This window comes from Styela clava, chromosome 15, assembly GCF_964204865.1.
Source record: "Styela clava chromosome 15, kaStyClav1.hap1.2, whole genome shotgun sequence".
In the NCBI taxonomy this organism is placed as follows: Eukaryota; Metazoa; Chordata; class Ascidiacea; order Stolidobranchia; family Styelidae; genus Styela; species Styela clava.
The window spans coordinates 7,716,444-7,735,344 of NC_135264.1; the positions used below are offsets into that span (position 1 = coordinate 7,716,444).

General features: G+C 46.9%; 64 non-coding genes and 31 pseudogenes across 64 annotated transcripts; all 95 read right to left on the reverse strand.

Moving 5' to 3' along the window:
* Positions 1-28: 28 nt before the first annotated feature.
* On the reverse strand, positions 29-147 carry LOC144414497 (5S ribosomal RNA). Its single transcript, XR_013470387.1, has one exon. It is a non-coding gene; the product is annotated as a 5S ribosomal RNA (ribosomal RNA).
* An 81-nt stretch (positions 148-228) lies between these two features.
* On the reverse strand, positions 229-347 carry LOC144415667 (5S ribosomal RNA). The gene has a single exon (XR_013471559.1). It is a non-coding gene; the product is annotated as a 5S ribosomal RNA (ribosomal RNA).
* Positions 348-428: 81 nt separating this feature from the next.
* On the reverse strand, positions 429-547 carry LOC144417506 (5S ribosomal RNA; annotated as a pseudogene).
* An 80-nt stretch (positions 548-627) lies between these two features.
* Positions 628-746, reverse strand: LOC144414499 (5S ribosomal RNA). The gene has a single exon (XR_013470389.1). It is a non-coding gene; the product is annotated as a 5S ribosomal RNA (ribosomal RNA).
* An 81-nt stretch (positions 747-827) lies between these two features.
* LOC144412870 (5S ribosomal RNA) lies at positions 828-936 on the reverse strand (annotated as a pseudogene).
* Positions 937-1,017: 81 nt separating this feature from the next.
* Positions 1,018-1,135, reverse strand: LOC144412540 (5S ribosomal RNA; annotated as a pseudogene).
* Positions 1,136-1,216: 81 nt separating this feature from the next.
* On the reverse strand, positions 1,217-1,335 carry LOC144416813 (5S ribosomal RNA). Its single transcript, XR_013472706.1, has one exon. It is a non-coding gene; the product is annotated as a 5S ribosomal RNA (ribosomal RNA).
* An 81-nt stretch (positions 1,336-1,416) lies between these two features.
* Positions 1,417-1,535, reverse strand: LOC144414523 (5S ribosomal RNA). Its single transcript, XR_013470413.1, has one exon. It is a non-coding gene; the product is annotated as a 5S ribosomal RNA (ribosomal RNA).
* An 83-nt stretch (positions 1,536-1,618) lies between these two features.
* Positions 1,619-1,737, reverse strand: LOC144413609 (5S ribosomal RNA). Its single transcript, XR_013469501.1, has one exon. It is a non-coding gene; the product is annotated as a 5S ribosomal RNA (ribosomal RNA).
* Positions 1,738-1,818: 81 nt separating this feature from the next.
* Positions 1,819-1,937, reverse strand: LOC144414969 (5S ribosomal RNA). Its single transcript, XR_013470861.1, has one exon. It is a non-coding gene; the product is annotated as a 5S ribosomal RNA (ribosomal RNA).
* An 81-nt stretch (positions 1,938-2,018) lies between these two features.
* Positions 2,019-2,137, reverse strand: LOC144417985 (5S ribosomal RNA; annotated as a pseudogene).
* An 85-nt stretch (positions 2,138-2,222) lies between these two features.
* LOC144413610 (5S ribosomal RNA) lies at positions 2,223-2,341 on the reverse strand. Its single transcript, XR_013469502.1, has one exon. It is a non-coding gene; the product is annotated as a 5S ribosomal RNA (ribosomal RNA).
* An 81-nt stretch (positions 2,342-2,422) lies between these two features.
* On the reverse strand, positions 2,423-2,541 carry LOC144415668 (5S ribosomal RNA). Its single transcript, XR_013471560.1, has one exon. It is a non-coding gene; the product is annotated as a 5S ribosomal RNA (ribosomal RNA).
* Positions 2,542-2,622: 81 nt separating this feature from the next.
* Positions 2,623-2,741, reverse strand: LOC144413611 (5S ribosomal RNA). Its single transcript, XR_013469503.1, has one exon. It is a non-coding gene; the product is annotated as a 5S ribosomal RNA (ribosomal RNA).
* An 81-nt stretch (positions 2,742-2,822) lies between these two features.
* On the reverse strand, positions 2,823-2,931 carry LOC144412360 (5S ribosomal RNA; annotated as a pseudogene).
* An 81-nt stretch (positions 2,932-3,012) lies between these two features.
* On the reverse strand, positions 3,013-3,131 carry LOC144415425 (5S ribosomal RNA). The gene has a single exon (XR_013471317.1). It is a non-coding gene; the product is annotated as a 5S ribosomal RNA (ribosomal RNA).
* An 81-nt stretch (positions 3,132-3,212) lies between these two features.
* LOC144418408 (5S ribosomal RNA) lies at positions 3,213-3,331 on the reverse strand (annotated as a pseudogene).
* Positions 3,332-3,412: 81 nt separating this feature from the next.
* Positions 3,413-3,531, reverse strand: LOC144416814 (5S ribosomal RNA). The gene has a single exon (XR_013472707.1). It is a non-coding gene; the product is annotated as a 5S ribosomal RNA (ribosomal RNA).
* Positions 3,532-3,612: 81 nt separating this feature from the next.
* LOC144416258 (5S ribosomal RNA) lies at positions 3,613-3,731 on the reverse strand. The gene has a single exon (XR_013472151.1). It is a non-coding gene; the product is annotated as a 5S ribosomal RNA (ribosomal RNA).
* Positions 3,732-3,812: 81 nt separating this feature from the next.
* Positions 3,813-3,931, reverse strand: LOC144416859 (5S ribosomal RNA). Its single transcript, XR_013472752.1, has one exon. It is a non-coding gene; the product is annotated as a 5S ribosomal RNA (ribosomal RNA).
* An 81-nt stretch (positions 3,932-4,012) lies between these two features.
* LOC144416815 (5S ribosomal RNA) lies at positions 4,013-4,131 on the reverse strand. The gene has a single exon (XR_013472708.1). It is a non-coding gene; the product is annotated as a 5S ribosomal RNA (ribosomal RNA).
* An 81-nt stretch (positions 4,132-4,212) lies between these two features.
* Positions 4,213-4,331, reverse strand: LOC144413612 (5S ribosomal RNA). The gene has a single exon (XR_013469504.1). It is a non-coding gene; the product is annotated as a 5S ribosomal RNA (ribosomal RNA).
* Positions 4,332-4,412: 81 nt separating this feature from the next.
* On the reverse strand, positions 4,413-4,531 carry LOC144415669 (5S ribosomal RNA). The gene has a single exon (XR_013471561.1). It is a non-coding gene; the product is annotated as a 5S ribosomal RNA (ribosomal RNA).
* An 81-nt stretch (positions 4,532-4,612) lies between these two features.
* LOC144416409 (5S ribosomal RNA) lies at positions 4,613-4,731 on the reverse strand. Its single transcript, XR_013472302.1, has one exon. It is a non-coding gene; the product is annotated as a 5S ribosomal RNA (ribosomal RNA).
* Positions 4,732-4,812: 81 nt separating this feature from the next.
* Positions 4,813-4,931, reverse strand: LOC144413613 (5S ribosomal RNA). Its single transcript, XR_013469505.1, has one exon. It is a non-coding gene; the product is annotated as a 5S ribosomal RNA (ribosomal RNA).
* An 81-nt stretch (positions 4,932-5,012) lies between these two features.
* LOC144412924 (5S ribosomal RNA) lies at positions 5,013-5,131 on the reverse strand (annotated as a pseudogene).
* An 81-nt stretch (positions 5,132-5,212) lies between these two features.
* Positions 5,213-5,331, reverse strand: LOC144413614 (5S ribosomal RNA). Its single transcript, XR_013469506.1, has one exon. It is a non-coding gene; the product is annotated as a 5S ribosomal RNA (ribosomal RNA).
* Positions 5,332-5,412: 81 nt separating this feature from the next.
* LOC144412361 (5S ribosomal RNA) lies at positions 5,413-5,521 on the reverse strand (annotated as a pseudogene).
* An 81-nt stretch (positions 5,522-5,602) lies between these two features.
* LOC144413615 (5S ribosomal RNA) lies at positions 5,603-5,721 on the reverse strand. Its single transcript, XR_013469507.1, has one exon. It is a non-coding gene; the product is annotated as a 5S ribosomal RNA (ribosomal RNA).
* Positions 5,722-5,802: 81 nt separating this feature from the next.
* Positions 5,803-5,921, reverse strand: LOC144418409 (5S ribosomal RNA; annotated as a pseudogene).
* Positions 5,922-6,002: 81 nt separating this feature from the next.
* On the reverse strand, positions 6,003-6,121 carry LOC144416816 (5S ribosomal RNA). Its single transcript, XR_013472709.1, has one exon. It is a non-coding gene; the product is annotated as a 5S ribosomal RNA (ribosomal RNA).
* An 81-nt stretch (positions 6,122-6,202) lies between these two features.
* On the reverse strand, positions 6,203-6,321 carry LOC144413617 (5S ribosomal RNA). Its single transcript, XR_013469509.1, has one exon. It is a non-coding gene; the product is annotated as a 5S ribosomal RNA (ribosomal RNA).
* Positions 6,322-6,402: 81 nt separating this feature from the next.
* LOC144413618 (5S ribosomal RNA) lies at positions 6,403-6,521 on the reverse strand. The gene has a single exon (XR_013469510.1). It is a non-coding gene; the product is annotated as a 5S ribosomal RNA (ribosomal RNA).
* Positions 6,522-6,602: 81 nt separating this feature from the next.
* On the reverse strand, positions 6,603-6,721 carry LOC144415670 (5S ribosomal RNA). Its single transcript, XR_013471563.1, has one exon. It is a non-coding gene; the product is annotated as a 5S ribosomal RNA (ribosomal RNA).
* An 81-nt stretch (positions 6,722-6,802) lies between these two features.
* Positions 6,803-6,921, reverse strand: LOC144416410 (5S ribosomal RNA). Its single transcript, XR_013472303.1, has one exon. It is a non-coding gene; the product is annotated as a 5S ribosomal RNA (ribosomal RNA).
* An 81-nt stretch (positions 6,922-7,002) lies between these two features.
* Positions 7,003-7,120, reverse strand: LOC144416147 (5S ribosomal RNA). The gene has a single exon (XR_013472041.1). It is a non-coding gene; the product is annotated as a 5S ribosomal RNA (ribosomal RNA).
* An 81-nt stretch (positions 7,121-7,201) lies between these two features.
* Positions 7,202-7,320, reverse strand: LOC144412925 (5S ribosomal RNA; annotated as a pseudogene).
* An 81-nt stretch (positions 7,321-7,401) lies between these two features.
* LOC144416411 (5S ribosomal RNA) lies at positions 7,402-7,520 on the reverse strand. Its single transcript, XR_013472304.1, has one exon. It is a non-coding gene; the product is annotated as a 5S ribosomal RNA (ribosomal RNA).
* Positions 7,521-7,601: 81 nt separating this feature from the next.
* Positions 7,602-7,719, reverse strand: LOC144412186 (5S ribosomal RNA; annotated as a pseudogene).
* An 81-nt stretch (positions 7,720-7,800) lies between these two features.
* LOC144412927 (5S ribosomal RNA) lies at positions 7,801-7,919 on the reverse strand (annotated as a pseudogene).
* An 81-nt stretch (positions 7,920-8,000) lies between these two features.
* On the reverse strand, positions 8,001-8,119 carry LOC144413619 (5S ribosomal RNA). Its single transcript, XR_013469511.1, has one exon. It is a non-coding gene; the product is annotated as a 5S ribosomal RNA (ribosomal RNA).
* An 81-nt stretch (positions 8,120-8,200) lies between these two features.
* On the reverse strand, positions 8,201-8,309 carry LOC144412362 (5S ribosomal RNA; annotated as a pseudogene).
* An 81-nt stretch (positions 8,310-8,390) lies between these two features.
* Positions 8,391-8,509, reverse strand: LOC144413620 (5S ribosomal RNA). Its single transcript, XR_013469512.1, has one exon. It is a non-coding gene; the product is annotated as a 5S ribosomal RNA (ribosomal RNA).
* An 81-nt stretch (positions 8,510-8,590) lies between these two features.
* Positions 8,591-8,709, reverse strand: LOC144418410 (5S ribosomal RNA; annotated as a pseudogene).
* An 81-nt stretch (positions 8,710-8,790) lies between these two features.
* LOC144416817 (5S ribosomal RNA) lies at positions 8,791-8,909 on the reverse strand. The gene has a single exon (XR_013472710.1). It is a non-coding gene; the product is annotated as a 5S ribosomal RNA (ribosomal RNA).
* An 81-nt stretch (positions 8,910-8,990) lies between these two features.
* On the reverse strand, positions 8,991-9,109 carry LOC144413621 (5S ribosomal RNA). The gene has a single exon (XR_013469513.1). It is a non-coding gene; the product is annotated as a 5S ribosomal RNA (ribosomal RNA).
* Positions 9,110-9,190: 81 nt separating this feature from the next.
* On the reverse strand, positions 9,191-9,309 carry LOC144413622 (5S ribosomal RNA). The gene has a single exon (XR_013469514.1). It is a non-coding gene; the product is annotated as a 5S ribosomal RNA (ribosomal RNA).
* An 81-nt stretch (positions 9,310-9,390) lies between these two features.
* Positions 9,391-9,509, reverse strand: LOC144415671 (5S ribosomal RNA). The gene has a single exon (XR_013471564.1). It is a non-coding gene; the product is annotated as a 5S ribosomal RNA (ribosomal RNA).
* An 81-nt stretch (positions 9,510-9,590) lies between these two features.
* On the reverse strand, positions 9,591-9,709 carry LOC144416412 (5S ribosomal RNA). Its single transcript, XR_013472305.1, has one exon. It is a non-coding gene; the product is annotated as a 5S ribosomal RNA (ribosomal RNA).
* Positions 9,710-9,790: 81 nt separating this feature from the next.
* LOC144416148 (5S ribosomal RNA) lies at positions 9,791-9,908 on the reverse strand. Its single transcript, XR_013472042.1, has one exon. It is a non-coding gene; the product is annotated as a 5S ribosomal RNA (ribosomal RNA).
* Positions 9,909-9,989: 81 nt separating this feature from the next.
* Positions 9,990-10,108, reverse strand: LOC144412928 (5S ribosomal RNA; annotated as a pseudogene).
* An 81-nt stretch (positions 10,109-10,189) lies between these two features.
* Positions 10,190-10,308, reverse strand: LOC144413623 (5S ribosomal RNA). The gene has a single exon (XR_013469515.1). It is a non-coding gene; the product is annotated as a 5S ribosomal RNA (ribosomal RNA).
* An 81-nt stretch (positions 10,309-10,389) lies between these two features.
* On the reverse strand, positions 10,390-10,508 carry LOC144413624 (5S ribosomal RNA). The gene has a single exon (XR_013469516.1). It is a non-coding gene; the product is annotated as a 5S ribosomal RNA (ribosomal RNA).
* An 81-nt stretch (positions 10,509-10,589) lies between these two features.
* On the reverse strand, positions 10,590-10,708 carry LOC144415673 (5S ribosomal RNA). The gene has a single exon (XR_013471566.1). It is a non-coding gene; the product is annotated as a 5S ribosomal RNA (ribosomal RNA).
* Positions 10,709-10,789: 81 nt separating this feature from the next.
* On the reverse strand, positions 10,790-10,908 carry LOC144416413 (5S ribosomal RNA). Its single transcript, XR_013472306.1, has one exon. It is a non-coding gene; the product is annotated as a 5S ribosomal RNA (ribosomal RNA).
* An 81-nt stretch (positions 10,909-10,989) lies between these two features.
* Positions 10,990-11,107, reverse strand: LOC144416149 (5S ribosomal RNA). Its single transcript, XR_013472043.1, has one exon. It is a non-coding gene; the product is annotated as a 5S ribosomal RNA (ribosomal RNA).
* Positions 11,108-11,188: 81 nt separating this feature from the next.
* LOC144412929 (5S ribosomal RNA) lies at positions 11,189-11,307 on the reverse strand (annotated as a pseudogene).
* Positions 11,308-11,388: 81 nt separating this feature from the next.
* LOC144416414 (5S ribosomal RNA) lies at positions 11,389-11,507 on the reverse strand. The gene has a single exon (XR_013472307.1). It is a non-coding gene; the product is annotated as a 5S ribosomal RNA (ribosomal RNA).
* An 81-nt stretch (positions 11,508-11,588) lies between these two features.
* Positions 11,589-11,706, reverse strand: LOC144412187 (5S ribosomal RNA; annotated as a pseudogene).
* Positions 11,707-11,787: 81 nt separating this feature from the next.
* LOC144412930 (5S ribosomal RNA) lies at positions 11,788-11,906 on the reverse strand (annotated as a pseudogene).
* Positions 11,907-11,987: 81 nt separating this feature from the next.
* Positions 11,988-12,106, reverse strand: LOC144413625 (5S ribosomal RNA). Its single transcript, XR_013469517.1, has one exon. It is a non-coding gene; the product is annotated as a 5S ribosomal RNA (ribosomal RNA).
* Positions 12,107-12,187: 81 nt separating this feature from the next.
* Positions 12,188-12,296, reverse strand: LOC144412363 (5S ribosomal RNA; annotated as a pseudogene).
* An 81-nt stretch (positions 12,297-12,377) lies between these two features.
* On the reverse strand, positions 12,378-12,496 carry LOC144413626 (5S ribosomal RNA). The gene has a single exon (XR_013469518.1). It is a non-coding gene; the product is annotated as a 5S ribosomal RNA (ribosomal RNA).
* An 81-nt stretch (positions 12,497-12,577) lies between these two features.
* On the reverse strand, positions 12,578-12,696 carry LOC144418412 (5S ribosomal RNA; annotated as a pseudogene).
* An 81-nt stretch (positions 12,697-12,777) lies between these two features.
* On the reverse strand, positions 12,778-12,896 carry LOC144416818 (5S ribosomal RNA). Its single transcript, XR_013472711.1, has one exon. It is a non-coding gene; the product is annotated as a 5S ribosomal RNA (ribosomal RNA).
* An 81-nt stretch (positions 12,897-12,977) lies between these two features.
* On the reverse strand, positions 12,978-13,096 carry LOC144413629 (5S ribosomal RNA). The gene has a single exon (XR_013469520.1). It is a non-coding gene; the product is annotated as a 5S ribosomal RNA (ribosomal RNA).
* An 81-nt stretch (positions 13,097-13,177) lies between these two features.
* On the reverse strand, positions 13,178-13,296 carry LOC144413630 (5S ribosomal RNA). The gene has a single exon (XR_013469521.1). It is a non-coding gene; the product is annotated as a 5S ribosomal RNA (ribosomal RNA).
* Positions 13,297-13,377: 81 nt separating this feature from the next.
* Positions 13,378-13,496, reverse strand: LOC144415674 (5S ribosomal RNA). The gene has a single exon (XR_013471567.1). It is a non-coding gene; the product is annotated as a 5S ribosomal RNA (ribosomal RNA).
* An 81-nt stretch (positions 13,497-13,577) lies between these two features.
* LOC144416415 (5S ribosomal RNA) lies at positions 13,578-13,696 on the reverse strand. Its single transcript, XR_013472308.1, has one exon. It is a non-coding gene; the product is annotated as a 5S ribosomal RNA (ribosomal RNA).
* Positions 13,697-13,777: 81 nt separating this feature from the next.
* Positions 13,778-13,895, reverse strand: LOC144416150 (5S ribosomal RNA). The gene has a single exon (XR_013472044.1). It is a non-coding gene; the product is annotated as a 5S ribosomal RNA (ribosomal RNA).
* An 81-nt stretch (positions 13,896-13,976) lies between these two features.
* LOC144412931 (5S ribosomal RNA) lies at positions 13,977-14,095 on the reverse strand (annotated as a pseudogene).
* Positions 14,096-14,176: 81 nt separating this feature from the next.
* On the reverse strand, positions 14,177-14,295 carry LOC144416416 (5S ribosomal RNA). The gene has a single exon (XR_013472309.1). It is a non-coding gene; the product is annotated as a 5S ribosomal RNA (ribosomal RNA).
* An 81-nt stretch (positions 14,296-14,376) lies between these two features.
* LOC144418134 (5S ribosomal RNA) lies at positions 14,377-14,494 on the reverse strand (annotated as a pseudogene).
* An 81-nt stretch (positions 14,495-14,575) lies between these two features.
* Positions 14,576-14,694, reverse strand: LOC144413631 (5S ribosomal RNA). The gene has a single exon (XR_013469522.1). It is a non-coding gene; the product is annotated as a 5S ribosomal RNA (ribosomal RNA).
* Positions 14,695-14,775: 81 nt separating this feature from the next.
* On the reverse strand, positions 14,776-14,894 carry LOC144416877 (5S ribosomal RNA). The gene has a single exon (XR_013472770.1). It is a non-coding gene; the product is annotated as a 5S ribosomal RNA (ribosomal RNA).
* Positions 14,895-14,975: 81 nt separating this feature from the next.
* Positions 14,976-15,094, reverse strand: LOC144414931 (5S ribosomal RNA). The gene has a single exon (XR_013470823.1). It is a non-coding gene; the product is annotated as a 5S ribosomal RNA (ribosomal RNA).
* An 81-nt stretch (positions 15,095-15,175) lies between these two features.
* On the reverse strand, positions 15,176-15,294 carry LOC144413010 (5S ribosomal RNA; annotated as a pseudogene).
* Positions 15,295-15,375: 81 nt separating this feature from the next.
* LOC144412364 (5S ribosomal RNA) lies at positions 15,376-15,484 on the reverse strand (annotated as a pseudogene).
* An 81-nt stretch (positions 15,485-15,565) lies between these two features.
* On the reverse strand, positions 15,566-15,684 carry LOC144415179 (5S ribosomal RNA). The gene has a single exon (XR_013471071.1). It is a non-coding gene; the product is annotated as a 5S ribosomal RNA (ribosomal RNA).
* Positions 15,685-15,765: 81 nt separating this feature from the next.
* Positions 15,766-15,884, reverse strand: LOC144417864 (5S ribosomal RNA; annotated as a pseudogene).
* An 81-nt stretch (positions 15,885-15,965) lies between these two features.
* LOC144415955 (5S ribosomal RNA) lies at positions 15,966-16,084 on the reverse strand. The gene has a single exon (XR_013471849.1). It is a non-coding gene; the product is annotated as a 5S ribosomal RNA (ribosomal RNA).
* An 81-nt stretch (positions 16,085-16,165) lies between these two features.
* On the reverse strand, positions 16,166-16,284 carry LOC144413632 (5S ribosomal RNA). Its single transcript, XR_013469523.1, has one exon. It is a non-coding gene; the product is annotated as a 5S ribosomal RNA (ribosomal RNA).
* Positions 16,285-16,365: 81 nt separating this feature from the next.
* LOC144414800 (5S ribosomal RNA) lies at positions 16,366-16,484 on the reverse strand. The gene has a single exon (XR_013470691.1). It is a non-coding gene; the product is annotated as a 5S ribosomal RNA (ribosomal RNA).
* An 81-nt stretch (positions 16,485-16,565) lies between these two features.
* On the reverse strand, positions 16,566-16,684 carry LOC144413090 (5S ribosomal RNA; annotated as a pseudogene).
* Positions 16,685-16,765: 81 nt separating this feature from the next.
* Positions 16,766-16,884, reverse strand: LOC144414477 (5S ribosomal RNA). The gene has a single exon (XR_013470367.1). It is a non-coding gene; the product is annotated as a 5S ribosomal RNA (ribosomal RNA).
* An 81-nt stretch (positions 16,885-16,965) lies between these two features.
* LOC144412052 (5S ribosomal RNA) lies at positions 16,966-17,084 on the reverse strand (annotated as a pseudogene).
* An 81-nt stretch (positions 17,085-17,165) lies between these two features.
* On the reverse strand, positions 17,166-17,284 carry LOC144417293 (5S ribosomal RNA). Its single transcript, XR_013473186.1, has one exon. It is a non-coding gene; the product is annotated as a 5S ribosomal RNA (ribosomal RNA).
* Positions 17,285-17,365: 81 nt separating this feature from the next.
* Positions 17,366-17,484, reverse strand: LOC144412887 (5S ribosomal RNA; annotated as a pseudogene).
* An 81-nt stretch (positions 17,485-17,565) lies between these two features.
* LOC144412365 (5S ribosomal RNA) lies at positions 17,566-17,674 on the reverse strand (annotated as a pseudogene).
* An 81-nt stretch (positions 17,675-17,755) lies between these two features.
* On the reverse strand, positions 17,756-17,874 carry LOC144415994 (5S ribosomal RNA). The gene has a single exon (XR_013471888.1). It is a non-coding gene; the product is annotated as a 5S ribosomal RNA (ribosomal RNA).
* Positions 17,875-17,955: 81 nt separating this feature from the next.
* On the reverse strand, positions 17,956-18,074 carry LOC144412270 (5S ribosomal RNA; annotated as a pseudogene).
* An 81-nt stretch (positions 18,075-18,155) lies between these two features.
* On the reverse strand, positions 18,156-18,274 carry LOC144415992 (5S ribosomal RNA). Its single transcript, XR_013471886.1, has one exon. It is a non-coding gene; the product is annotated as a 5S ribosomal RNA (ribosomal RNA).
* Positions 18,275-18,355: 81 nt separating this feature from the next.
* LOC144415397 (5S ribosomal RNA) lies at positions 18,356-18,474 on the reverse strand. Its single transcript, XR_013471289.1, has one exon. It is a non-coding gene; the product is annotated as a 5S ribosomal RNA (ribosomal RNA).
* An 81-nt stretch (positions 18,475-18,555) lies between these two features.
* On the reverse strand, positions 18,556-18,674 carry LOC144418023 (5S ribosomal RNA; annotated as a pseudogene).
* Positions 18,675-18,755: 81 nt separating this feature from the next.
* LOC144413633 (5S ribosomal RNA) lies at positions 18,756-18,874 on the reverse strand. The gene has a single exon (XR_013469524.1). It is a non-coding gene; the product is annotated as a 5S ribosomal RNA (ribosomal RNA).
* Positions 18,875-18,901: the final 27 nt, after the last annotated feature.

Below are 18,901 nucleotides of genomic sequence, written 5' to 3' on the forward strand. Positions count from 1 at the left end.
AGCAAAATCGAATGAAACGGCGACGAAAAGCCTACGACACTCGGTATTCCCAACCGGTCACCCATGCAAGTACTAACCGAGCCCGACATTGCTTAACTTCCGAGATCGAACGAGATCGGGTGCATTCAACGTGGTATGGTTGTAGGCAATAAAGTAGTAGTCTATTCGGCTATTTGTATTTCGCAGTTGTTGGAAAACAGAGCAAAATCGAATGAAACGGCGAGGAAAAGCCTACGACACTCGGTATTCCCAGCCGGTCACCCATGCAAGTACTAACCGAGCCCGACATTGCTTAACTTCCGAGATCGAACGAGATCGGGTGCATTCACCGTGGTATGGTTGTAGGCGATAAAGTAGTAGTCTATTCGGCTATTTGTATTTCGCAGTTGTTAGAAAACAGAGCAAAATCGAATGAAACGGCGACGAAAAGCCTACGACACTCGGTATTCCCAGCCGGTCAGCCATGCAAGTACTAACCAAGCCCGACATTGCTTAACTTCCGAGATCGAACAAGATCGGGAGCATTCAACGTGGTATGGTTGTAGGCGATGAATTAGTAGTCTATTCGGCTATTTGTATTTCGCAGTTGTTGGAAACAGAGCAAAATCGAATGAAACGGCGACGAAAAGCCTACGACACTCGGTATTCCCAACCGGTCACCCATGCAAGTACTAACCGAGCCCGACATTGCTTAACTTCCGAGATCGAACGAGATCGGGTGCATTCAACGTGGTATGGTTGTAGGCGATAAAGTAGTAGTCTATTCGGCTATTTGTTTTTTGCAGTTGTTGGAAAACAGAGCAAAATCGAATGAAACGGCGACAAAAAGCCTACGACACTCGGATTTCCCAGCCGGTCACCCTTGCAAGTACTAACCGAGCCCGACATTGCTTAACTTCCGAGATCGAGTGCATTCAACGTGGTATGGTTGTAGGCGATAAAGTAGTAGTCTATTCGGCTATTTGTATTTCGCAGTTGTTGGAAAACAGAGCAAAATCGAATGAAACGGCGACAAAAAGCCTACGACACTCGGTATTCCCAGCCGGTCACCCATGCAAGTACTAACCGAGCCGACATTGCTTAACTTCCGAGATCGAACGATAACGGGTGCATTCAACGTGGTATGGTTGTAGGCGATAAAGTAGTAGTCTATTCGGCTATTTGTATTTCGCAGTTGTTGGAAAACAGAGCAAAATCGAATGAAACGGCGACAAAAAGCCTACGACACTCGGTTTTCCCAGCCCGTCACCCATGCAAGTACTAACCGAGCCCGACATTGCTTAACTTCCGAGATCGAACGAGATCGGGTGCATTCAACGTGGTATGGTTGTAGGCGATAAAGTAGTAGTCTATTCGGCTATTTGTATTTCGCAGTTGTTGGAAAACAGAGCAAAATCGAATGAAACGGCGACGAGAAGCCTACGACACTCGGTATTCCCAGCCGGTCACCCATGCAAGTACTAGCCGAGCCCGACATTGCTTAACTTCCGAGATCGAACGAGATCGGGTGCATTCAACGTGGTATGGTTGTAGGCGATAAAGTAGTAGTCTATTCGGCTATTTGTATTTCGCAGTTGTTGGAAAACAGAGCAAAATCGAATGAAACGGGGCGACAAAAAGCCTACGACACTCGGTATTCCCAGCCGGTCACCCATGCAAGTACTAACCGAGCCCGACATTGCTTAACTTCCGAGATCGAACGAGATCGGGTGCATTCAACGTGGTATGGTTGTAGGCGATAAAGTAGTAGTCTAGTCGGCTATTTGTATTTCGCAGTTGTTGGAAAACAGAGCAAAATCGAATGAAACGGCGACGAAAAGCCTACGACACTCGGTATTCGCAGCCGGTCACCCATGCAAGTACTAACCGAGCCCGACATTGCTTAACTTCCGAGATCGAACGAGATCGGGTGCATTCAACGTGGTATGGTTGTAGGCGATAAAGCAGTAGTCTATTCGGCTATTTGTATTTCGCAGTTGTTGGAAAACAGAGCAAAATCGAATGAAACGGCGACGAAAAGCCTACGACACTCGATATTCCCAGCCGGTCACCCATGCAAGTACTAACCGAGCCCGACATTGCTTACCTTCCGAGATCGAACGAGATCGGGTGCATTCGACGTGGTATGGTTGTAGTCGATAAAGTAGTAGTCTGTTCTGCTATTTGTATTTTGCAGTTGTTAGAAAACAGATAAAAAACGAATGGAACGGCGACGAAAAAAAAGCCTACGACACTCGGTATTCCCAGCCGGTCACCCATGCAAGTACTAACCGAGCCCGACATTGCTTAACTTCCGAGATCGAACGAGATCGGGTGCATTCAACGTGGTATGGTTGTAGGCAATAAAGTAGTAGTCTATTCGGCTATTTGTATTTCGCAGTTGTTGGAAAACAGAGCAAAATCGAATGAAACGGCGAGGAAAAGCCTACGACACTCGGTATTCCCAGCCGGTCACCCATGCAAGTACTAACCGAGCCCGACATTGCTTAACTTCCGAGATCGAACGAGATCGGGTGCATTCACCGTGGTATGGTTGTAGGCGATAAAGTAGTAGTCTATTCGGCTATTTGTATTTCGCAGTTGTTAGAAAACAGAGCAAAATCGAATGAAACGGCGACGAAAAGCCTACGACACTCGGTATTCCCAGCCGGTCACCCATGCAAGTACTAACCGAGCCCGACATTGCTTAACTTCCGAGATCGAACGAGATCGGGTGCATTCAACGTGGTATGGTTGTAGGCGATAAAGTAGTAGTCTATTCGGCTATTTGTTTTTCGCAGTTGTTGGAAAACAGAGCAAAATCGAATGAAACGGCGACAAAAAGCCTACGACACTCGGTATTCCCAGCCGGTCACCCATGCAAGTACTAACCGAGCCCGACATTGCTTAACTTCCGAGATCGAGTGCATTCAACGTGGTATGGTTGTAGGCGATAAAGTAGTAGTCTATTCGGCTATTTGTATTTCGCAGTTGTTGGAAAACAGAGCAAAATCGAATGAAACGGCGACGAAAAGCCTACGACACTCGGTATTCCCAGTCGGTCACCCATGCAAGTACTAACCGAGCCCGACATTGCTTAACTTCCGAGATCGAACGAGATCGGGTGCATTCAACGTGGTATGGTTGTAGGCGATAAAGTAGTAGTCCATTCGGCTATTTGTATTTCGCAGTTGTTGGAAAACAGAGCAAAATCGAATGAAACGGCGACGAAAAGCCTATGACACTCGGTATTCCCAGCCGGTCACCCATGCAAGTACTAACCGAGCCCGACATTGCTTAACTTCCGAGATCGAACGATAACGGGTGCATTCAACGTGGTATGGTTGTAGGCGATAAAGTAGTAGTCTATTCGGCTATTTGTATTTCGCAGTTGTTGGAAAACAGAGCAAAATCGAATGAAACGGCGACAAAAAGCCTACGACACTCGGTTTTCCCAGCCCGTCACCCATGCAAGTACTAACCGAGCCCGACATTGCTTAACTTCCGAGATCGAACGAGATCGGGTGCATTCAACGTGGTATGGTTGTAGGCGATAAAGTAGTAGTCTATTCGGCTATCTGTATTTCGCAGTTGTTGGAAAACAGAGCAAAATCGAATGAAACGGCGACGAGAAGCCTACGACACTCGGTATTCCCAGCCGGTCACCCATGCAAGTACTAACCGAGCCCGACATTGCCTAACTTCCGAGATCGAACGAGATCGGGTGCATTCAACGTGGTATGGTTGTAGGCGATAAAGTAGTAGTCTATTCGGCTATTTGTATATCGCAGTTGTTGGAAAACAGAGCAAAATCGAATGAAACGGCGACAAAAAGCCTACGACACTCGGTAGTCCCAGCCGGTCACCCACGCAAGTACTAACCGAGCCCGACATTGCTTAACTTCCGAGATCGAACGAGATCGGGTGCATTCAACGTGGTATGGTTGTAGGCGATAAAGTAGTAGTCTATTCGGCTATTTGTATTTCGCAGTTGTTGGAAAACAGAGCAAAATCGAATGAAACGGCGACAAAAAGCCTACGACACTCGGTTTTCCCAGCCCGTCACCCATGCAAGTACTAACCGAGCCCGACATTGCTTAACTTCCGAGATCGAACGAGATCGGGTGCATTCAACGTGGTATGGTTGTAGGCGATAAAGTAGTATTCTATTCGGCTATTTGTATTTCGCAGTTGTTGGAAAACAGAGCAACATCGAATGAAACGGCGACGAGAAGCCTACGACACTCGGTATTCCCAGCCGGTCACCCATGCAAGTACTAACCGAGCCCGACATTGCTTAACTTCCGAGATCGAACGAGATCGGGTGCATTCAACGTGGTATGGTTGTAGGCGATAAAGTAGTAGTCTATTCGGCTATTTGTATTTCGCAGTTGTTGGAAAACAGAGCAAAATCGAATGAAACGGCGACAAAAAGCCTACGACACTCGGTATTCCCAGCCGGTCACCCATGCAAGTACTAACCGAGCCCGACATTGCTTAACTTCCGAGATCGAACGAGATCGGGTGCATTCACCGTGGTATGGTTGTAGGCGATAAAGTAGTAGTCTATTCGGCTATTTGTATTTTGCAGTTGTTAGAAAACAGAGCAAAATCGAATGAAACGGCGACGAAAAGCCTACGACACTCGGTATTCCCAGCCGGTCACCCATGCAAGTACTAACCAAGCCCGACATTGCTTAACTTCCGAGATCGAACAAGATCGGGAGCATTCAACGTGGTATGGTTGTAGGCGATAAAGTAGTAGTCTATTCGGCTATTTGTATTTCGCAGTTGTTAGAAAACAGAGCAAAATCGAATGAAACGGCGACGAAAAGCCTACGACACTCGGTATTCCCAGCCGGTCACCCATGCAAGTACTAACCGAGCCCGACATTGCTTAACTTCCGAGATCGAACGAGATCGGGTGCATTCAACGTGGTATGGTTGTAGGCAATAAAGTAGTAGTCTATTCGGCTATTTGTATTTCGCAGTTGTTGGAAAACAGAGCAAAATCGAATGAAACGGCGACGAAAAGCCTACGACACTCGGTATTCCCAGCCAGTCACCCATGCAAGTACTAACCGAGCCCGACATTGCTTAACTGCTTAAATCGAACGAGATCGGGTGCATTCACCGTGGTATGGTTGTAGGCGATAAAGTAGTAGTCTATTCGGCTATTTGTATTTCGCAGTTGTTAGAAAACAGAGCAAAATCGAATGAAACGGCGACGAAAAGCCTACGACACTCGGTATTCCCAGCCGGTCACCCATGCAAGTACTAACCGAGCCCGACATTGCTTAACTTCCGAGATCGAACGAGATCGGGTGCATTCAACGTGGTATGGTTGTAGGCGATAAAGTAGTAGTCTATTCGGCTATTTGTTTTTCGCAGTTGTTGGAAAACAGAGCAAAATCGAATGAAACGCCGACAAAAAGCCTACGACACTCGGTATTCCCAGCCGGTCACCCATGCAAGTACTAACCGAGCCCGACATTGCTTAACTTCCGAGATCGAGTGCATTCAACGTGGTATGGTTGTAGGCGATAAAGTAGTAGTCTATTCGGCTATTTGTATTTTGCAGTTGTTGGAAAACAGAGCAAAATCGAATGAAACGGCGACGAAAAGCCTACGACACTCGGTATTCCCAGCCGGTCACCCATGCAAGTACTAACCGAGCCCGACATTGCTTAACTTCCGAGATCGAACGAGATCGGGTGCATTCAACGTGGTATGGTTGTAGGCGATAAAGTAGTAGTCCATTCGGCTATTTGTATTTCGCAGTTGTTGGAAAACAGAGCAAAATCGAATGAAACGGCGACGAAAAGCCTATGACACTCGGTATTCCCAGCCGGTCACCCATGCAAGTACTAACCGAGCCCGACATTGCTTAACTTCCGAGATCGAACGATAACGGGTGCATTCAACGTGGTATGGTTGTAGGCGATAAAGTAGTAGTCTATTCGGCTATTTGTATTTCGCAGTTGTTGGAAAACAGAGCAAAATCGAATGAAACGGCGACAAAAAGCCTACGACACTCGGTTTTCCCAGCCCGTCACCCATGCAAGTACTAACCGAGCCCGACATTGCTTAACTTCCGAGATCGAACGAGATCGGGTGCATTCAACGTGGTATGGTTGTAGGCGATAAAGTAGTATTCTATTCGGCTATTTGTATTTCGCAGTTGTTGGAAAACAGAGCAACATCGAATGAAACGGCGACGAGAAGCCTACGACACTCGGTATTCCCAGCCGGTCACCCATGCAAGTACTAACCGAGCCCGACATTGCTTAACTTCCGAGATCGAACGAGATCGGGTGCATTCAACGTGGTATGGTTGTAGGCGATAAAGTAGTAGTCTATTCGGCTATTTGTATTTCGCAGTTGTTGGAAAACAGAGCAAAATCGAATGAAACGGCGACAAAAAGCCTACGACACTCGGTATTCCCAGCCGGTCACCCATGCAAGTACTAACCGAGCCCGACATTGCTTAACTTCCGAGATCGAACGAGATCGGGTGCATTCAACGTGGTATGGTTGTAGGCAATAAAGTAGTAGTCTATTCGGCTATTTGTATTTCGCAGTTGTTGGAAAACAGAGCAAAATCGAATGAAACGGCGAGGAAAAGCCTACGACACTCGGTATTCCCAGCCGGTCACCCATGCAAGTACTAACCGAGCCCGACATTGCTTAACTTCCGAGATCGAACGAGATCGGGTGCATTCACCGTGGTATGGTTGTAGGCGATAAAGTAGTAGTCTATTCGGCTATTTGTATTTTGCAGTTGTTAGAAAACAGAGCAAAATCGAATGAAACGGCGACGAAAAGCCTACGACACTCGGTATTCCCAGCCGGTCACCCATGCAAGTACTAACCAAGCCCGACATTGCTTAACTTCCGAGATCGAACAAGATCGGGAGCATTCAACGTGGTATGGTTGTAGGCGATGAAGTAGTAGTCTATTCGGCTATTTGTATTTCGCAGTTGTTGGAAATCAGAGCAAAATCGAACGAAACGGCGACGAAAAGCCTACGACACTAGGTATTCCCAGCCGGTCACCCATGCAAGTACTAACCGAGCCCGACATTGCTTAACTTCCGAGATCGACGAGATCGGGTGCATTCAACGTGGTATGGTTGTAGGCAATAAAGTAGTAGTCTATTCGGCTATTTGTATTTCGCAGTTGTTGGAAAACAGAGCAAAATCGAATGAAACGGCGACGAAAAGCCTACGACACTCGGTATTCCCAGCCAGTCACCCATGCAAGTACTAACCGAGCCCGACATTGCTTAACTGCTTAAATCGAACGAGATCGGGTGCATTCACCGTGGTATGGTTGTAGGCGATAAAGTAGTAGTCTATTCGGCTATTTGTATTTCGCAGTTGTTGGAAAACAGAGCAAAATCGAATGAAACGGCGACGAAAAGCCTACGACACTCGGTATTCCCAGCCGGTCACCCATGCAAGTACTAACCAAGCCCGACATTGCTTAACTTCCGAGATCGAACAAGATCGGGAGCATTCAACGTGGTATGGTTGTAGGCGATGAAGTAGTAGTCTATTCGGCTATTTGTATTTCGCAGTTGTTAGAAAACACAGCAAAATCGAATGAAACGACGACGAAAAGCTTACGACACTCGGTATTTCCAGCCGGTCACCCATGCAAGTACTAACCGAACCCGACATTGCTTAACTTCCGAGATCGACGAGATCGGGTGCATTCAACGTGGTATGGTTGTAGGCAATAAAGTAGTAGTCTATTCGGCTATTTGTATTTCGCAGTTGTTGGAAAACAGAGCAAAATCGAATGAAACGGCGACGAAAAGCCTACGACACTCGGTATTCCCAGCCAGTCACCCATGCAAGTACTAACCGAGCCCGACATTGCTTAACTGCTTAAATCGAACGAGATCGGGTGCATTCACCGTGGTATGGTTGTAGGCGATAAAGTAGTAGTCTATTCGGCTATTTGTATTTCGCAGTTGTTAGAAAACAGAGCAAAATCGAATGAAACGGCGACGAAAAGCCTACGACACTCGGTATTCCCAGCCGGTCACCCATGCAAGTACTAACCGAGCCCGACATTGCTTAACTTCCGAGATCGAACGAGATCGGGTGCATTCAACGTGGTATGGTTGTAGGCGATAAAGTAGTAGTCTATTCGGCTATTTGTTTTTCGCAGTTGTTGGAAAACAGAGCAAAATCGAATGAAACGGCGACAAAAAGCCTACGACACTCGGTATTCCCAGCCGGTCACCCATGCAAGTACTAACCGAGCCCGACATTGCTTAACTTCCGAGATCGAGTGCATTCAACGTGGTATGGTTGTAGGCGATAAAGTAGTAGTCTATTCGGCTATTTGTATTTCGCAGTTGTTGGAAAACAGAGCAAAATCGAATGAAACGGCGACGAAAAGCCTACGACACTCGGTATTCCCAGCCGGTCACCCATGCAAGTACTAACCGAGCCCGACATTGCTTAACTTCCGAGATCGAACGAGATCGGGTGCATTCAACGTGGTATGGTTGTAGGCGATAAAGTAGTAGTCCATTCGGCTATTTGTATTTCGCAGTTGTTGGAAAACAGAGCAAAATCGAATGAAACGGCGACGAAAAGCCTATGACACTCGGTATTCCCAGCCGGTCACCCATGCAAGTACTAACCGAGCCCGACATTGCTTAACTTCCGAGATCGAACGATAACGGGTGCATTCAACGTGGTATGGTTGTAGGCGATAAAGTAGTAGTCTATTCGGCTATTTGTATTTCGCAGTTGTTGGAAAACAGAGCAAAATCGAATGAAACGGCGACAAAAAGCCTACGACACTCGGTTTTCCCAGCCCGTCACCCATGCAAGTACTAACCGAGCCCGACATTGCTTAACTTCCGAGATCGAACGAGATCGGGTGCATTCAACGTGGTATGGTTGTAGGCGATAAAGTAGTATTCTATTCGGCTATTTGTATTTCGCAGTTGTTGGAAAACAGAGCAACATCGAATGAAACGGCGACGAGAAGCCTACGACACTCGGTATTCCCAGCCGGTCACCCATGCAAGTACTAACCGAGCCCGACATTGCTTAACTTCCGAGATCGAACGAGATCGGGTGCATTCAACGTGGTATGGTTGTAGGCGATAAAGTAGTAGTCTATTCGGCTATTTGTATTTCGCAGTTGTTGGAAAACAGAGCAAAATCGAATGAAACGGCGACAAAAAGCCTACGACACTCGGTATTCCCAGCCGGTCACCCATGCAAGTACTAACCGAGCCCGACATTGCTTAACTTCCGAGATCGAACGAGATCGGGTGCATTCAACGTGGTATGGTTGTAGGCAATAAAGTAGTAGTCTATTCGGCTATTTGTATTTCGCAGTTGTTGGAAAACAGAGCAAAATCGAATGAAACGGCGAGGAAAAGCCTACGACACTCGGTATTCCCAGCCGGTCACCCATGCAAGTACTAACCGAGCCCGACATTGCTTAACTTCCGAGATCGAACGAGATCGGGTGCATTCACCGTGGTATGGTTGTAGGCGATAAAGTAGTAATCTATTCGGCTATTTGTATTTTGCAGTTGTTAGAAAACAGAGCAAAATCGAATGAAACGGCGACGAAAAGCCTACGACACTCGGTATTCCCAGCCGGTCACCCATGCAAGTACTAACCAAGCCCGACATTGCTTAACTTCCGAGATCGAACAAGATCGGGAGCATTCAACGTGGTATGGTTGTAGGCGATGAAGTAGTAGTCTATTCGGCTATTTGTATTTCGCAGTTGTTGGAAATCAGAGCAAAATCGAACGAAACGGCGACGAAAAGCCTACGACACTAGGTATTCCCAGCCGGTCACCCATGCAAGTACTAACCGAGCCCGACATTGCTTAACTTCCGAGATCGACGAGATCGGGTGCATTCAACGTGGTATGGTTGTAGGCAATAAAGTAGTAGTCTATTCGGCTATTTGTATTTCGCAGTTGTTGGGAAACAGAGCAAAATCGAATGAAACGGCGACGAAAAGCCTACGACACTCGGTATTCCCAGCCAGTCACCCATGCAAGTACTAACCGAGCCCGACATTGCTTAACTGCTTAAATCGAACGAGATCGGGTGCATTCACCGTGGTATGGTTGTAGGCGATAAAGTAGTAGTCTATTCGGCTATTTGTATTTCGCAGTTGTTGGAAAACAGAGCAAAATCGAATGAAACGGCGACGAGAAGCCTACGACACTCGGTATTCCCAGCCGGTCACCCATGCAAGTACTAACCGAGCCCGACATTGCTTAACTTCCGAGATCGAACGAGATCGGGTGCATTCAACGTGGTATGGTTGTAGGCGATAAAGTAGTAGTCTATTCGGCTATTTGTATTTCGCAGTTGTTGGAAAACAGAGCAAAATCGAATGAAACGGCGACAAAAAGCCTACGACACTCGGTATTCCCAGCCGGTCACCCATGCAAGTACTAACCGAGCCCGACATTGCTTAACTTCCGAGATCGAACGAGATCGGGTGCATTCAACGTGGTATGGTTGTAGGCAATAAAGTAGTAGTCTATTCGGCTATTTGTATTTCGCAGTTGTTGGAAAACAGAGCAAAATCGAATGAAACGGCGAGGAAAAGCCTACGACACTCGGTATTCCCAGCCGGTCACCCATGCAAGTACTAACCGAGCCCGACATTGCTTAACTTCCGAGATCGAACGAGATCGGGTGCATTCACCGTGGTATGGTTGTAGGCGATAAAGTAGTAGTCTATTCGGCTATTTGTATTTTGCAGTTGTTAGAAAACAGAGCAAAATCGAATGAAACGGCGACGAAAAGCCTACGACACTCGGTATTCCCAGCCGGTCACCCATGCAAGTACTAACCAAGCCCGACATTGCTTAACTTCCGAGATCGAACAAGATCGGGAGCATTCAACGTGGTATGGTTGTAGGCGATGAAGTAGTAGTCTATTCGGCTATTTGTATTTCGCAGTTGTTGGAAATCAGAGCAAAATCGAACGAAACGGCGACGAAAAGCCTACGACACTAGGTATTCCCAGCCGGTCACCCATGCAAGTACTAACCGAGCCCGACATTGCTTAACTTCCGAGATCGACGAGATCGGGTGCATTCAACGTGGTATGGTTGTAGGCAATAAAGTAGTAGTCTATTCGGCTATTTGTATTTCGCAGTTGTTGGAAAACAGAGCAAAATCGAATGAAACGGCGACGAAAAGCCTACGACACTCGGTATTCCCAGCCAGTCACCCATGCAAGTACTAACCGAGCCCGACATTGCTTAACTGCTTAAATCGAACGAGATCGGGTGCATTCACCGTGGTATGGTTGTAGGCGATAAAGTAGTAGTCTATTCGGCTATTTGTATTTCGCAGTTGTTGGAAAACAGAGCAAAATCGAATGAAACGGCGACGAAAAGCCTACGACACTCGGTATTCCCAGCCGGTCACCCATGCAAGTACTAACCAAGCCCGACATTGCTTAACTTCCGAGATCGAACAAGATCGGGAGCATTCAACGTGGTATGGTTGTAGGCGATGAAGTAGTAGTCTATTCGGCTATTTGTATTTCGCAGTTGTTAGAAAACACAGCAAAATCGAATGAAACGACGACGAAAAGCTTACGACACTCGGTATTTCCAGCCGGTCACCCATGCAAGTACTAACCGAACCCGACATTGCTTAACTTCCGAGATCGACGAGATCGGGTGCATTCAACGTGGTATGGTTGTAGGCAATAAAGTAGTAGTCTATTCGGCTATTTGTATTTCGCAGTTGTTGGAAAACAGAGCAAAATCGAATGAAACGGCGACGAAAAGCCTACGACACTCGGTATTCCCAGCCAGTCACCCATGCAAGTACTAACCGAGCCCGACATTGCTTAACTGCTTAAATCGAACGAGATCGGGTGCATTCACCGTGGTATGGTTGTAGGCGATAAAGTAGTAGTCTATTCGGCTATTTGTATTTCGCAGTTGTTAGAAAACAGAGCAAAATCGAATGAAACGGCGACGAAAAGCCTACGACACTCGGTATTCCCAGCCGGTCACCCATGCAAGTACTAACCGAGCCCGACATTGCTTAACTTCCGAGATCGAACGAGATCGGGTGCATTCAACGTGGTATGGTTGTAGGCGATAAAGTAGTAGTCTATTCGGCTATTTGTTTTTCGCAGTTGTTGGAAAACAGAGCAAAATCGAATGAAACGGCGACAAAAAGCCTACGACACTCGGTATTCCCAGCCGGTCACCCATGCAAGTACTAACCGAGCCCGACATTGCTTAACTTCCGAGATCGAGTGCATTCAACGTGGTATGGTTGTAGGCGATAAAGTAGTAGTCTATTCGGCTATTTGTATTTCGCAGTTGTTGGAAAACAGAGCAAAATCGAATGAAACGGCGACGAAAAGCCTACGACACTCGGTATTCCCAGCCGGTCACCCATGCAAGTACTAACCGAGCCCGACATTGCTTAACTTCCGAGATCGAACGAGATCGGGTGCATTCAACGTGGTATGGTTGTAGGCGATAAAGTAGTAGTCCATTCGGCTATTTGTATTTCGCAGTTGTTGGAAAACAGAGCAAAATCGAATGAAACGGCGACGAAAAGCCTATGACACTCGGTATTCCCAGCCGGTCACCCATGCAAGTACTAACCGAGCCCGACATTGCTTAACTTCCGAGATCGAACGATAACGGGTGCATTCAACGTGGTATGGTTGTAGGCGATAAAGTAGTAGTCTATTCGGCTATTTGTATTTCGCAGTTGTTGGAAAACAGAGCAAAATCGAATGAAACGGCGACAAAAAGCCTACGACACTCGGTTTTCCCAGCCCGTCACCCATGCAAGTACTAACCGAGCCCGACATTGCTTAACTTCCGAGATCGAACGAGATCGGGTGCATTCAACGTGGTATGGTTGTAGGCGATAAAGTAGTATTCTATTCGGCTATTTGTATTTCGCAGTTGTTGGAAAACAGAGCAACATCGAATGAAACGGCGACGAGAAGCCTACGACACTCGGTATTCCCAGCCGGTCACCCATGCAAGTACTAACCGAGCCCGACATTGCTTAACTTCCGAGATCGAACGAGATCGGGTGCATTCAACGTGGTATGGTTGTAGGCGATAAAGTAGTAGTCTATTCGGCTATTTGTATTTCGCAGTTGTTGGAAAACAGAGCAAAATCGAATGAAACGGCGACAAAAAGCCTACGACACTCGGTATTCCCAGCCGGTCACCCATGCAAGTACTAACCGAGCCCGACATTGCTTAACTTCCGAGATCGAACGAGATCGGGTGCATTCAACGTGGTATGGTTGTAGGCAATAAAGTAGTAGTCTATTCGGCTATTTGTATTTCGCAGTTGTTGGAAAACAGAGCAAAATCGAATGAAACGGCGAGGAAAAGCCTACGACACTCGGTATTCCCAGCCGGTCACCCATGCAAGTACTAACCGAGCCCGACATTGCTTAACTTCCGAGATCGAACGAGATCGGGTGCATTCACCGTGGTATGGTTGTAGGCGATAAAGTAGTAATCTATTCGGCTATTTGTATTTTGCAGTTGTTAGAAAACAGAGCAAAATCGAATGAAACGGCGACGAAAAGCCTACGACACTCGGTATTCCCAGCCGGTCACCCATGCAAGTACTAACCAAGCCCGACATTGCTTAACTTCCGAGATCGAACAAGATCGGGAGCATTCAACGTGGTATGGTTGTAGGCGATGAAGTAGTAGTCTATTCGGCTATTTGTATTTCGCAGTTGTTGGAAATCAGAGCAAAATCGAACGAAACGGCGACGAAAAGCCTACGACACTAGGTATTCCCAGCCGGTCACCCATGCAAGTACTAACCGAGCCCGACATTGCTTAACTTCCGAGATCGACGAGATCGGGTGCATTCAACGTGGTATGGTTGTAGGCAATAAAGTAGTAGTCTATTCGGCTATTTGTATTTCGCAGTTGTTGGGAAACAGAGCAAAATCGAATGAAACGGCGACGAAAAGCCTACGACACTCGGTATTCCCAGCCAGTCACCCATGCAAGTACTAACCGAGCCCGACATTGCTTAACTGCTTAAATCGAACGAGATCGGGTGCATTCACCGTGGTATGGTTGTAGGCGATAAAGTAGTAGTCTATTCGGCTATTTGTATTTCGCAGTTGTTGGAAAACAGAGCAAAATCGAATGAAACGGCGACGAAAAGCCTACGACACTCGGTATTCCCAGCCGGTCACCCATGCAAGTACTAACCAAGCCCGACATTGCTTAACTTCCGAGATCGAACAAGATCGGGAGCATTCAACGTGGTATGGTTGTAGGCGATGAAGTAGTAGTCTATTCGGCTATTTGTATTTCGCAGTTGTTAGAAAACACAGCAAAATCGAATGAAACGACGACGAAAAGCTTACGACACTCGGTATTCCCAGCCGGTCACCCATGCAAGTACTAACCGAACCCGACATTGCTTAACTTCCGAGATCGACGAGATCGGGTGCATTCAACGTGGTATGGTTGTAGGCGATAAAGTAGTAGTCTATTCGGCTATTTGTATTTCGCAGTTGTTGGAAATCAGAGCAAAATCGAACGAATCGGCGACGAAAAGCCTACGACACTCGGTATTCCCAGCCGGTCACCCATGCAAGTACTAACCGAGCCCGACATTGCTTAACTTCCGAGATCGAACGAGATCGGGTGCATTCAACGTGGTATGGTTGTAGGCGATAAAGTAGTAGTCTATTCGGCTATTTGTATTTCGCAGTTGTTGGAAAACAGAGCAAAATCGAATGAAACGGCGACGAAAAGCCTACGACACTCGGTATTCCCAGCCGGTCACCCATGCAAGTACTAACCGAGCCCGACATTGCTTAACTTCCGAGATCGAACGATATCGGGTGCATTCAACGTGGTATGGTTGTAGGCGATAAAGTAGTAGTCTATTCGGCTATTTGTATTTCGCAGTTGTTGGAAAACAGAGCAAAATCGAATGAAACGGCGACAAAAAGACTACGACACTCGGTATTCCCAGCCGGTCACCCATGCAAGTACTAACCGAGCCCGACATTGCTTAACTTCCGAGATCGAACGAGATCGGGTGCATTCAACGTGGTATGGTTGTAGGCGATAAAGAAGTGGTCTATTAGGCTATTTGTATTTCGCAGTTGTTGGAAAACAGAGCAAAATCGAATGAAACGGCGACGAAAAGCCTACGACACTCGGTATTCCCAGCCGGTCACCCATGCAAGTTCTAACCGAGCCTGACATTGTTTAACTTCCGAGATCGAACGATAACGGGTGCATTCAACGTGGTATGGTTGTAGGCGATAAAGTAGTAGTCTATTCGGCTATTTGTATTTCGCAGTTGTTGGAAAACAGAGCAAAATCGAATGAAACGGCGACGAAAAGCCTACGACACTCGGTATTCCCAGCCGGTCACCCATGCAAGTACTAACCGAGCCCGACATTGCTTAACTTCCGAGATCGAGTGCATTCAACGTGGTATGGTTGTAGGCGATAAAGTAGTAGTCTATTCGGCTATTTGTATTTCGCAGTTGTTGGAAAAAAGAGCAAAATCGAATGAAACGGCGACGAAAAGCCTACGACACTCGGTATTCCCAGCCGGTCATCCATGCAAGTACTAACCGAGCCCGACATTGCTTAACTTCCGAGATCGAACGAGATCGGGTGCATTCAACGTGGTATGGTTGTAGGCGATAAAGTAGTAGTCTATTCGGCTATTTGTATTTCGCAGTTGTTGGAAAACAGAGCAAAATCGAATGAAACGGCGACGAAAAGCCTACGACACTCGGTATTCCCAGCCGGTCACCCATGCAAGTACTAACCGAGCCCGACATTGCTTAACTTCCGAGATCGAACGATAACGGGTGCATTCAACGTGGTATGGTTGTAGGCGATGAAGTAGTAGTCTATTCGGCTATTTGTATTTCGCAGTTGTTGGAAAACAGAGCAAAATCGAATGAAACGGCGACAAAAAGCCTACGACACTCGGTATTCCCAGCCGGTCACCCATGCAAGTACTAACCGAGCCCGACATTGCTTAACTTCCGAGATCGAACGAGATCGTGTGCATTCAACGTGGTATGGTTGTAGGCGATAAAGTAGTAGTCTATTCGGCTATTTGTATTTCGCTGTTGTTGGAAAACAGAGCAAAATCGAATGAAACGGCGACGAAAAGCCTACGACACTCGGTATTCCCAGCCGGTCACCCATGCAAGTACTAACCGAGCCCGACATTGCTTAACTTCCGAGATCGAACGAGATCGGGTGCATTCAACGTGGTATGGTTGTAGGCGATAAAGTAGTAGTCTATTCGGCTATTTGTATTTCGCAGTTGTTGGAAAACAGAGCAAAATCGAATGAAACGGCGACAAAAAGCCCACGACACTCGGTATTCCCAGCCGGTCACCCATGCAAGTACTAACCGAGCCCGACATTGCTTAACTTCCGAGATCGAACGAGATCGGGTGCATTCAACGTGGTATGGTTGTAGGCGATAAAGTAGTAGTCTATTCGGCTATTTGTATTTCGCAGTTGTTGGAAAACATAGCAAAATCGAATGAAACGGCGACGAAAAGCCTACGACACTCTTTATTCCCAGCCGGTCACCCATGCAAGTACTAACCGAGCCTGACATTGCTTAAATTCCGAGATCGAACGATAACGGGTGCATTCAACGTGGTATGGTTGTAGGCGATAAAGTAGTAGTCTATTCGGCTATTTGTATTTCGCAGTTGTTGGAAAACAGAGCAAAATCGAATGAAACGGCGACAAAAAGCCTACGACACTCGGTATTCCCAGCCGGTCACCCATGCAAGTACTAACCGAGCCCGACATTGCTTAACTTCCGAGATCAAACGAGATCGGGTGCATTCAACGTGGTATGGTTGTAGGCGATAAAGTAGTAGTCTATTCGGCTATTTGTATTTCGCAGTTGTTGGAAAACAGAGCAAAATCGAATGAAACGGCGACGAAAAGCCTACGACACTCGGTATTCCCAGCCGGTCACCCATGCAAGTACTAACCGAGCCTGACATTGCTTAACTTCCGAGATCGAACGATAACGGGTGCATTCAACGTGGTATGGTTGTAGGCGATAAAGTAGTAGTCTATTCGGCTATTTGTATTTCGCAGTTGTTGGAAAACAGAGCAAAATCGAATGAAACGGCAACGAAAAGCCTACGACATTCGGTATTCCCAGCCGGTCAACCATGCAAGTACTAACCGAGCCCGACATTGCTTAACTTCCGAGATCGAACGAGATCGGGTGCATTCAACGTGGTATGGTTGTAGGCGATAAAGTAGTAGTCTATTCGGCTATTTGTATTTCGCAGTTGTTGGAAAACAGAGCAAAATCGAATGAAACGGCGACGAAAAGCCTACGACACTCGGTATTCCCAGCCGGTCACCAATGCAAGTACTAACCGAGCCTGACATTGCTTAACTTCCGAGATCGAACGATAACGGGTGCATTCAACGTGGTATGGTTGTAGGCGATAAAGTAGTAGTCTATTCGGCTATTTGTATTTCGCAGTTGTTGGAAAACAGAGCAAAATCGAATGAAACGGCGACAAAAAGCCTACGACACTCGGTATTCCCAGCCGGTCACCCATGCAAGTACTAACCGAGCCCGACATTGCTTAACTTCCGAGATCGAGTGCATTCAACGTGGTATGGTTGTAGGCGATAAAGTAGTAGTCTATTCGGCTATTTGTATTTCGCAGTTGTTGGAAAACAGAGCAAAATCGAATGAAACGGCGACGAAAAGCCTACGACACTCGGTATTCCCAGCAGGTCACTCATGCAAGTACTAACCGAGCCCGACATTGCTTAACTTCCGAGATCGAACGAGATCGGGTGCATTCAACGTGGTATGGTTGTAGGCGATAAAGTAGCAGTCTATTCGGCTATTTGTATTTCGCAGTTGTTGGAAAACAGAGCAAAATCGAATGAAACGGCGACGAAAAGCCTACGACACTCGGTATTCCCAGCCGGTCACCAATGCAAGTACTAACCGAGCCCGACATTGCTTAACTTCCGAGATCGAACGATAACGGGTGCATTCAACGTGGTATGGTTGTAGGCGATAAAGTAGTAGTGTATTCGGCTATTTGTATTTCGCAGTTGTTGGAAAACAGAGCAAAATCGAGTGAAACGGCGACAAAAAGCCTACGACACTCGGTATTCCCAGCCGGTCACCCATGCAAGTACTAACCGAGCCTGACATTGCTTAACTTCCGAGATCGAACGAGATCGGGTGCATTCAACGTGGTATGGTTGTAGGCGATAAAGTAGTAGTCTATTCGTCTATTTGTATTTCGCAGTTGTTGGAAAACAGAGCAAAATCGAATGAAACGGCGACGAAAAGCCTACGACACTCGGTATTCCCAGCCGGTCACCCATGCAAGTACTAACCGAGCCCGACATTGATTAACTTCCGAGATCGAACGAGATCGGGTGCATTCAACGTGGTATGGTTGTAGGCGATAAAGTAGTAGTCTATTCGGCTATTTGTATTTCGCAGTTGTTGGAAAACAGAGCAAAATCGAATGAAACGGCGACAAAAAGCCTACGACATTCGGTATTCCCAGCCTGTCACCCATGCAAGTACTAACCGAGCCCGACATTGCTTAACTTCCGAGATCGAACGAGATCGGGTGCATTCAACGTGGTATGGTTGTAGGCGATAAAGTAGTAGTCTATTCGGCTATTTGTATTTCGCAGTTGTTGGAAAACAGAGCAAAATCGAATGAAACGGCGACGAAAAGCCTACGACACTCGGTATTCCCAGCCGGTCACCCATGCAAGTACTAACCGAGCCCGACATTGCTTAACTTCCGAGATCGAACGAGATCGGGTGCATTCAACGTGGTATGGTTGTAGGCGATAAAGTAGTAGTCTATTCGGCTATT